An 8,863-nucleotide genomic window follows, 5' to 3' on the forward strand; every position below is an offset into this window, starting at 1 on the left:
ACCTTTTCAAATGAATTCATGGGTATAATTTATATCTGTGGTCCACACAGGAAAGACTTCCTGTAGCGTCACTGTTACTACAGTAAGTCGTGTATGGATATACGTTTATATTGTTGGCAAGTCGTGACGTTAGAATTATAAGGTTCTATCTCCATTTTGGTCAAAATTTAGTTTTTTACATAATCTGATCCATTAGGTGTTTATTAATGCCTGTGTGGTGTTATTTTTAAAATTTTGACATTTTTTAGTTAGTAATTCATAAAATACAAAGGTTTCATCTCACAAAACATAATGGAATGTAAAAACTTTGACGCTCAATATCTCTGAACTGCCCTAAACGGAGATAGAACCTTATAATTCTAAGCTCACAAAGTGTAAAATGTACTCTACCTTAAGCTGTGGAATCTAGAGGAGGACTGCTCTGTGAATTCAGAGGGGGGTGATGTTCATGTCCTCTGGTTATTAAGATGCATAGAAGACCTTAGTCTTCAATCTGTCAGTCTTCAGTCTGTCAATCCACTGAGTTAAGACTTACTGTTCCATCAATACACTGGTATGTCATGTTTTTCTAACTGTGTGCATTCATGCATGTCATGGGTATGTGAGTGTGTGCTTGCTATGTGTCTGTGTTTTTGACACATGTGAGCACAAGAATGGACATGTGACATAATACACTGCTTGAAGAAATGAAGGGAACACTTCAAGGATATGCCTCCCCAGACCCTCACTGACACACCAAACCGGCCATGCTGGAAGATGTTGCAGGCACCACGGCGTCACCAGACTCTTTCACGTCTGTCACATGTGCTCAGTGGGAACCTGCTCTCATCTGTGAAGAGAACGGGGCGCCAATGGTGAGCCTGCCGATTCTGGTGTTCTCTGGCAAATGCCAGTCGAGCTGCACGGTGCTGGGCTGTGAGCACAAGTCCCACTAGAGGACGTTGGGCCCTCATGCCACCCTCATTGTGTCTGTTTCTAACAGTTTGTTCAGAAACATGCACATGAGTAGCCCGCTGGAGGTCATTTTGTAGGACTCTGGCAGTGCTCCTCCTGTTCCTCCTCACACAAAGGAGCAGATACCGGTCCTGCTGCTGGGTTGTTGCCCTTCTACAGCCCTGTCCAGCTCTCCTCGTGTAATGGCCCATCTCCCTGTATCTCCTCTACGCTCTTGAGACTGTGCTGGGAGACACAGCCAACCTTCTTGCGATGGCACATATGGATGTGCTATCCTGGAGGAGCTTCACCGCCTCATGCTACCAGTAGTGAAGGGCACTAGCAAAATGCAAAACTAGAGAAAAATCTGCCAGGAAGGATAAGGAGAGAGAAATGATCTGTGGCCACCACCTGCAAAACCATTTCCTTTTGGAGGGTTGTCTTGCTGTTTCCTCTCCTGTCCACCAACGCAGGTGAAATTGATTAACAATCGTCTACGCTTCCTAACTGGACAGATCGATATCCCAGAAGTTTAATTTACTTGGTGTTATACTGTGATGATTAAATGTTCCCTCCATTTTTTTTGCAGCATATAAAAAGTTGATATAGATGTACAGTATGTATGTATGTATAGATGTACCAGAATAAGCGTAAATATAATATTTGTACAGACATTGTCATTCAAGACATACTGTAGTTGTGTTACACACTCACCTCTGCCTTCCAACGCAAAGATCTAACTAACCAGGTACCTAACACCTAAGATCTAACTAATCAGGTACCTAACACCTAAGATCTAACTAATCAGGTACGAAGCATGGACACTCCTATCTTATCTCCTAAAATAAAACAAAAGGCTAATCTGTGTGTAGTGGTGGGGGGGGTTGGTAAGTAGGAGGCAGGTGTTTTCGTTTCTTTTCTTTTTTTCTTTTGTTAATCTATGTGCCAAGACGTGCTGCTGTCCTCACAGTCTCCCCTGTGTCTTGAGAACAGTTGTATGGTAGCTAGATCCCTGACCAATAAAACAGAGCTGTACACAGAGAACCAGATTATTGTCTTTTCCTACTGTCGTCATGATATTATTGTTATTTTTCAGTTTGACCTAAACATTCATGGCCTCCTTGTCTTCACTATGTCTCCTTTATGTAGAGATAGTTGATGAATGAAGTTTAGGGACATGTCTCCTTGAGAAATCCAAAAGATAATAGTGATACTATAAGTGTGTGTGTGTGTGTGTGTGTGTGTGTTTCTAAAGTATACATTCATGGATGGAAACCAGTGTCAGTGTTGTGTGATCATGATGTGAAAGGGACACAAACACATTGTCATTGTTGGGCGTGAAATCATTTTATTTTTATGTTTAACTATTGTGTGTGTGTGTGTGTGTGTGTGTGTGTGTGTGTGTGTGTGTGTGTGAGAGAGAGAGAGAGAGAGAGAGAGAGAGAGAGACAGACAGAGAGAGAGAATGTGTCAGTGACGCTCCGATCTCCTCTACTGTCTGGGTGGGAGGACTAGGCAGGTATTGATCTCAGGCTGGCTTGCTGCTCTCTTGCACCCCCTGCTGCCCGACGTCTCTTCTGAACTGGCAGACATCTTCCTCCCTATCTTCTTCGGTGGTGGGAGCGTGCTGGGGTCTTTGAATGCACGGATCCTGAGGACCCATTGAGGGTCCCTCTTGAGTCGGCTCACTCTCTGAGTAACAGGACTGTCCCTCAGGCCCTCCTCCTCTGTCAGGGGGCAGGGAAGGCGACCCTGCACGTGACTGACACTGCCCTCCGCATGCCGCACTGCACTCTGGGACAGGCCTGGAGACTGTGACACCTGCTGGGGCGGCTTGGGACAGGACACAGCCTTCTGAGAGGAGCTGAATCCTCCATGAAGCCTTCTCAGGAGCATCCTGAGGGCAGTAGGGTTGCTGGGGTCCTCAACCAGGATGGACTCCCACAGCTCAGCAGCTCTAGCAAGGCGAGCAGCTTTGAGTTTGGCACCAAGAGGCAGAACTGTGGCTGGCCTGTTGTTGCTGGAGACCAGGGACTCCTCCTCTGGTCTAAATGCTATAGGTGATACCTGAGAAGTGGACAGTCTATTTATAGTTTATCAAATACAGTATATGTGAATTACCTTATTCTTTTCTCAAGCATTACATTCATTAATTTGGATGCATGGTTCTGGGGGGGATTGGTTCTAATAAAGAAGAGGAAACAATCACACAGGGAAAAAAGTAGTTAACGAAAAGAAAAACAATTAGGCCTACTCACCTTTCTCATTTCCAATTCCATTTCAGATAGATGCAGACAGGAACTGATGAAGGGTCTTTTATGGTATGACATTTTGTGAAGAGCTGCGTTTTTGCTGTTGTCAGTGAAAGCACAGTTGTGGATTCTAACTTTATTGTTGCTGCGTTTTCACAGATACTGGAACGAAGTTTCATCATCTAAGAACGATGGAACGTGGCGATGGAACGTGTGCGCACAGTCGATCACCATTGTTGCGTGGATCGACTTATAGGCTCCTTTTAATTGTTTTTTAATTGCGCTACCATAGAACTTGAATATACATATTCCCGAATTCGAGACGCTCGTTATCATGACGTTGCATTCAAGAACATTAAAACGTCAGTCCTTACATCATCATCATCATCATCATCATAATATGAATTTTTATTTTTATTTGTATAGCACTTTTCATGCAAACGTTGCAGCTCAAAGTGCTTTAATCATTATAGAATCATAATTTAATTATTTAGTCATTTAAAGGCAATGTTTTAGGAATATCTCAAATAATTATAAGGGAAACAAGTAATCTCAAATACACGCAATATCTAATAACACCATATCTTAGCTTCTATACTAAAAATAGACATTTTCCACGTTTCAGGTGTCCCTGATGGTGTCTATGGAGAGCAGGCCAGCCACAGTTCTGCCTCTTGGTGCCAAACTCAAAACTGCTCGCCTTGCTAGAGCTTCTGAGCTGTGCCACCTCTGGAAGCCTGCCCGCAGTTCTGGAGTGGTCCTCCGAAGGTTCATCCTGCGTGTGGTAGCCTACTGGTATTACGAAACATAACATAACATAACAAATCAAATCACAGTGTGTTTCATTACTAATTTCGACCAATAAACAAATGTCAAATCCCACCACGACCATGAAGCAGTGATGCCAGTGCCAGTAGAATAGATATCAATTTATTGGCCATTGTGCAATGTCAATGATAAGTTATTAACTCTTTATAAATTGTCAGATTGTAAATAATTATTAGGCAGCAAGTGGTCTCTGAAATCTGTTGATAGAATATGCCCAAAACCATCATATGATATGGCGTTTTCATTAGGGTTAGAATGCATAATAAATATGTTTGGTCTATTTTCATTGTCATGAAAGAATGAAGGTTTAAGTTTTGGACAACAATCTTTTCTGCGGTATTTGTCTGTATCCTACAGAGTTTGACGCCTAAGAAAAATATAGAATACTGCAACAACAACAAAAAACACACACATAGGACTAATGAGACGACTGCAATTGACTTCGATTCCTTTGCTTCCCGCCTCCTCGCTCTGACAGATGAGGTGACATATTACAACTATTCGGACGTAGCCGTCTTTACAACATTGTTGCAGTCGGCCAATATCTTATTACCACGTAGAACACGTGAACACCTGAAGAGACATTTAACACATGCAATTCTATGATTGAACAGAAGTGTTGTCAAATGTAGCTGCCAAAAGGGAAATAGTAGCCTATTGGAAGATGCGTATCATTGTCCTGATTCGATCGAAAGGCTTTCTATTCAGGCATACTTTTGGGCAACGGTTTGTTGATGTTTAAGGACCCCGGTAGTCTCTGTAACCTGAAAAAGCAAAATATTGATATCTGCTTATTTTATGGGCGATTATATTTAGCTAGGCCTTGTGTGATTGTATACGAATTCACATTAGAGCGCAGTATAATTCTGGCAATTAAGATCAGGTTTTGTGTTCATTTTGTCTTGATCTTTAGAGGAGGTTAACAGTTCCTAAATCTAGACCGAGCTCTTATTACAATACAACTATCTAAGTATAAATAGTCTAATTAGGGTGGTGTCACCGTTATTAATTAGTGGTATTTGACAAGGTTGGAACCGTCCAGGATGGCGGACGAAGCTCTTTTTCAGTTTTTACACAATGAAGTGATACAGTACATCTACACATCAGATGAACATGGGGAATTGGTAAGGTTTTCTTTCATTCTTTCTTTTTATGTGTATATTATGTATATGAAATAAAAAGACGCATAGACCCAGTTAACCGTAGGCTACCATAAATGTTGTAACGGTAGTCCTCTATCTCAGGCGAATCATTCAATCAATCAATCATTCAACTCACCCTCCTACCCCCTTAGGAAAATGGAAGATGTATTACCAAACTGGAAAATATGGGATTTCGAGTCGGTCAAGGACTAATAGAAATCTGTACACCTGCTTCTCTAAATTACACTCAAACCATTGTGTATATAGCCCATACGGGCTAACTCCCAGCCATGGCACTTAGAACTTAGCTCTTGCACTCAGAGTTAGGTGACAGATGATATCCTTCTTCTGTAGGTTCACCAAAGACACAGCACGGTTTAAAGACGAGTTGGACATCATGAAATTCATATGCAAAGACTTTTGGACCTGTGTGTTCAAAAAGCAAATTGACAACCTAAGAACAAATCACCAAGTAAGACTCCACTTCCTAATGACCTTCATTCATGAAGCAACTCTCATGGAAATGCTATATTGCCAAATACTTCAGCTTAATTGTCATTTGTGGTTTGTTTGCAGGGTATTTATGTGCTACAGGACAACAAATTCCGGTTACTCACTCAGCTCTCGGCTGGTAAACAGTATTTGGAGCATGCCCCAAAGGTGAGGAAGCATATTCACATCCATACCTGTGTTGCAAAAATTCCTTTTGTACGTTTCTGAATCTTTCCCTAACCATGGTCTTTGACCGATAATTCTGGAAATCTATGTCCCTGCAGTATTTGGCACTAACCTGTGGCCTGGTGAGAGGAGGGCTGTCCAGCCTGGGAGTGAAGAGCATTGTGACAGCCGAGGTGTCTGTCATGCCTGCCTGTAAGGACGTCTTTTTTCTGTGTGACAGTTTGTGCCAGTTGTGCCAGTTTGTACACCCCTCACCTCATTGCTCCTCTCGCAGTGAGCTTGTGGTTGAGTGGAGTGAGTGGTTGAAATGGCCCAATTGCTGATGTGGTTATCACCTGCAAGGCTCAACGGTCTGTACCTGGCTTGATTGAATAGGGGTCTTCACCGAAAGGTACGCAAGAGTGTGTGTCTCATAGTGAGGGGTCTCTCTCATCATCCTAAGAGAACCAGGGTTACATTTGTAAACTTTTAGTTTTGAGGCAGACTGGTTCAAACCATTAGTCTACCATTACTCAACCACTTGACAATCTACCAAAAATGTACCTCTTGAATACCCCAAACCTGATTAGACAACATTGACGTTGTATTGTGGGTCATGAGACTTGCTATGTTCATAGTTAGATCACTGTTTTCAAATGAACATGCTAAGGCCACATCCACACGGAGACGGAACCTGTGTTTTTCTTTTTCGTTTTGAAAAAGCTAAACACAGCTTAGCTAAACACGAAGTCGTCTCAAGAAATATGTGCGTCCAAACTAAACCACTGAAAATGCTGAAACGCTGCCACAAATTACACCAAAAACAGAGAAGAAGAATGGAGCATGTGCAAAACTTGTGCGATGAACAATCACACGAAGAAGAACAATGGTGGAAAATACAAGAATTATTTAATATCATTTAATAATATAATAATTCAATATTGAAGAACAGCTGTTCTCCATGTCCATTTGTTGCTGACGGTGGTAGTATAGGAGCAGTACATTTTGCTGTAAAAGCCCAATCAAGCTCAATAGCTTCTGCAGCACGAACGCAACAACCCTGTAAGGCGCATGGTTGTTGTTGTTGTTGTTGTTGTTGTTGTTGTTGGCTGGGTTAGCGCATGCGGGTTAAGGGAGAGGTGGGGCTATGGCGTCATCGTTTCAGGAAAGATGTGTATGGCTTGTAACGACGGAAATCCAAGGGTGCTGTTTTCAGATTTGTTCACTCTGGGACCCGTTTTCAAAAAAGTCTATTGGTTGTATGTGATGACAGCTGTGATATCCTGACAGTGCAAGATGATAATCATATTTTCCTTGACTTGTTCTACTTTATTTCATCACAGGTAAATTCCAGGTCATGATCCAGAAAATGTAGCAGAAGGTGTGGCCTATCCACTCCAACCAGCCATCATAGATGATTTTGTTTTGAACTATTGTGTAAAAGCTGGAAGTGTACCCTGCATGCAGACAGTGTTGTGGCTTTGATTTATGTTTGTTTTCATCTAATTTATTTGTATTATTATTATCATCATCATCATTGTTGTTGTTGATTATTATTATCATATTGTATCTGAATATCAGAAGTTGTTAAGGATGATTAAAGACCGGTGACAATAGACTTCAATTCATTCATGATTTAAATCATTTCATGGGTTGTTAAAGCTACTGACATGTGTGCTTAGACAGTGGGCACCAACTGAAATGTAAACAATCGAGCCAATGCATCAAAAGACATTTTTTCACGTACAAATATTACTTGATTTTTATGATATATATTGTTTAAGCAATGACATAATTAATTAATCTGCTCACAAGTACGCTTTCAATTGAAATTAACAGACAAGAAATGTAACTTGAATGAAACTAAAACTCTTCTATATGTTTCTGGAATATGCCCAACAGTCTCTCAGCTATGGGATTTTAATACCCTGGTGGTACCTTCTGATTTTCTCAATACCTAAATATCCAGTAGGCCTATCTGTTTGTGTGTTTATTAGCCCACCATAGTCATATCTCACAATCCTTAATCCACAGTCCTTACTAGATAAAATAAATAAATACAAAGCATATTGAATAAGGAATCCAAGAACAATTAGCCTAATACAAACACATTTTAATTACACAATGAATTTACACACAGAAAACATGACAACAACAACAACACTTAACAACACTTAACTTATTTACACTGTAACCTAATCACAGTTCTTAGTCAATGTCTATAATATCTAAAAGTCGTATTATTTGAAATGACAGAGATATGATATACCCGCGATAGTAGAGTTATCAAAATAATGTAAAAAAAAAAAAAAATTGTTTGGACAGGATTTGTGAACAGTATTTTGTGTTTTTGATACTACGTCATTGAAATCAGCTACAGAAGCCAATCGCTAACCGAGCAGTGAGACAAGGCTGCGGATTGGCTGAGAGAGTTGTTTTCCTCTCTCAGCCAATCCGCAGCCTTGTCTCTCAGCCAATCCGCAGCCTTGTCTCACTGCTCGGTTAGCGAGAGGAAATTTAAACGGTCACTTGCGCCAGTCCCCCAGATGTTCACACTGCAGTCCAACGGCGCTTCCCGTGATACATTTTTTTGAGATTGTACCAAATAGGTACACGTTAAGGTAATATATTTCATTTGAACGGATACCGTAGCTAACTATTATGTCAGTGTTTACAAATAGCGTTTTAATGGAAGCTAAGATAACGTTACCGTATGCGGTTTGTCAAGTTAGTTAGCCATGTAGCTAGCGTTCTTGCTTCATGTGTTTTCTTCTGCTATGAGATAATAACTGTGCTGACTAGTCGCCCTGCTTACACGGTCACTCGATACCAATGCCAAGGAAACCATTATCCCTTCTCGGATAAACGTATTAGTGTTGTCTGAAGAAGGCGCGTTCTCGGTCCGGTACTACCAGTGGTAGTGTGCGACCTAAACAACTAAACTAGACTAGCTGTGTAGCATAATGTGGTTCCAGAATGAAGTAGGCTAATTGGTTAACTAAATTGTTTTAAATGCATTAAATCACATTATTACGAATGACTTAGTACTAA

At 41.0% G+C, this 8,863-nt stretch overlaps 1 pseudogene across 1 annotated transcript; it reads left to right on the top strand.

The window, feature by feature from the left end:
• The first annotated feature begins 5,056 nt into the window (after positions 1-5,056).
• Positions 5,057-7,220, top strand: LOC308163632 (trafficking protein particle complex subunit 6b-like; annotated as a pseudogene). Its single transcript has 6 exons — positions 5,057-5,137; positions 5,308-5,377; positions 5,510-5,627; positions 5,732-5,815; positions 5,932-6,025; positions 7,156-7,220. The product of its transcript is annotated as a trafficking protein particle complex subunit 6b-like (transcript).
• Positions 7,221-8,863: the final 1,643 nt, after the last annotated feature.

This window comes from Nansenia antarctica (assembly GCF_963989245.1).
Source record: "Nansenia antarctica genome assembly, chromosome: 8".
In the NCBI taxonomy this organism is placed as follows: domain Eukaryota; kingdom Metazoa; phylum Chordata; class Actinopteri; order Argentiniformes; family Microstomatidae; genus Nansenia; species Nansenia antarctica.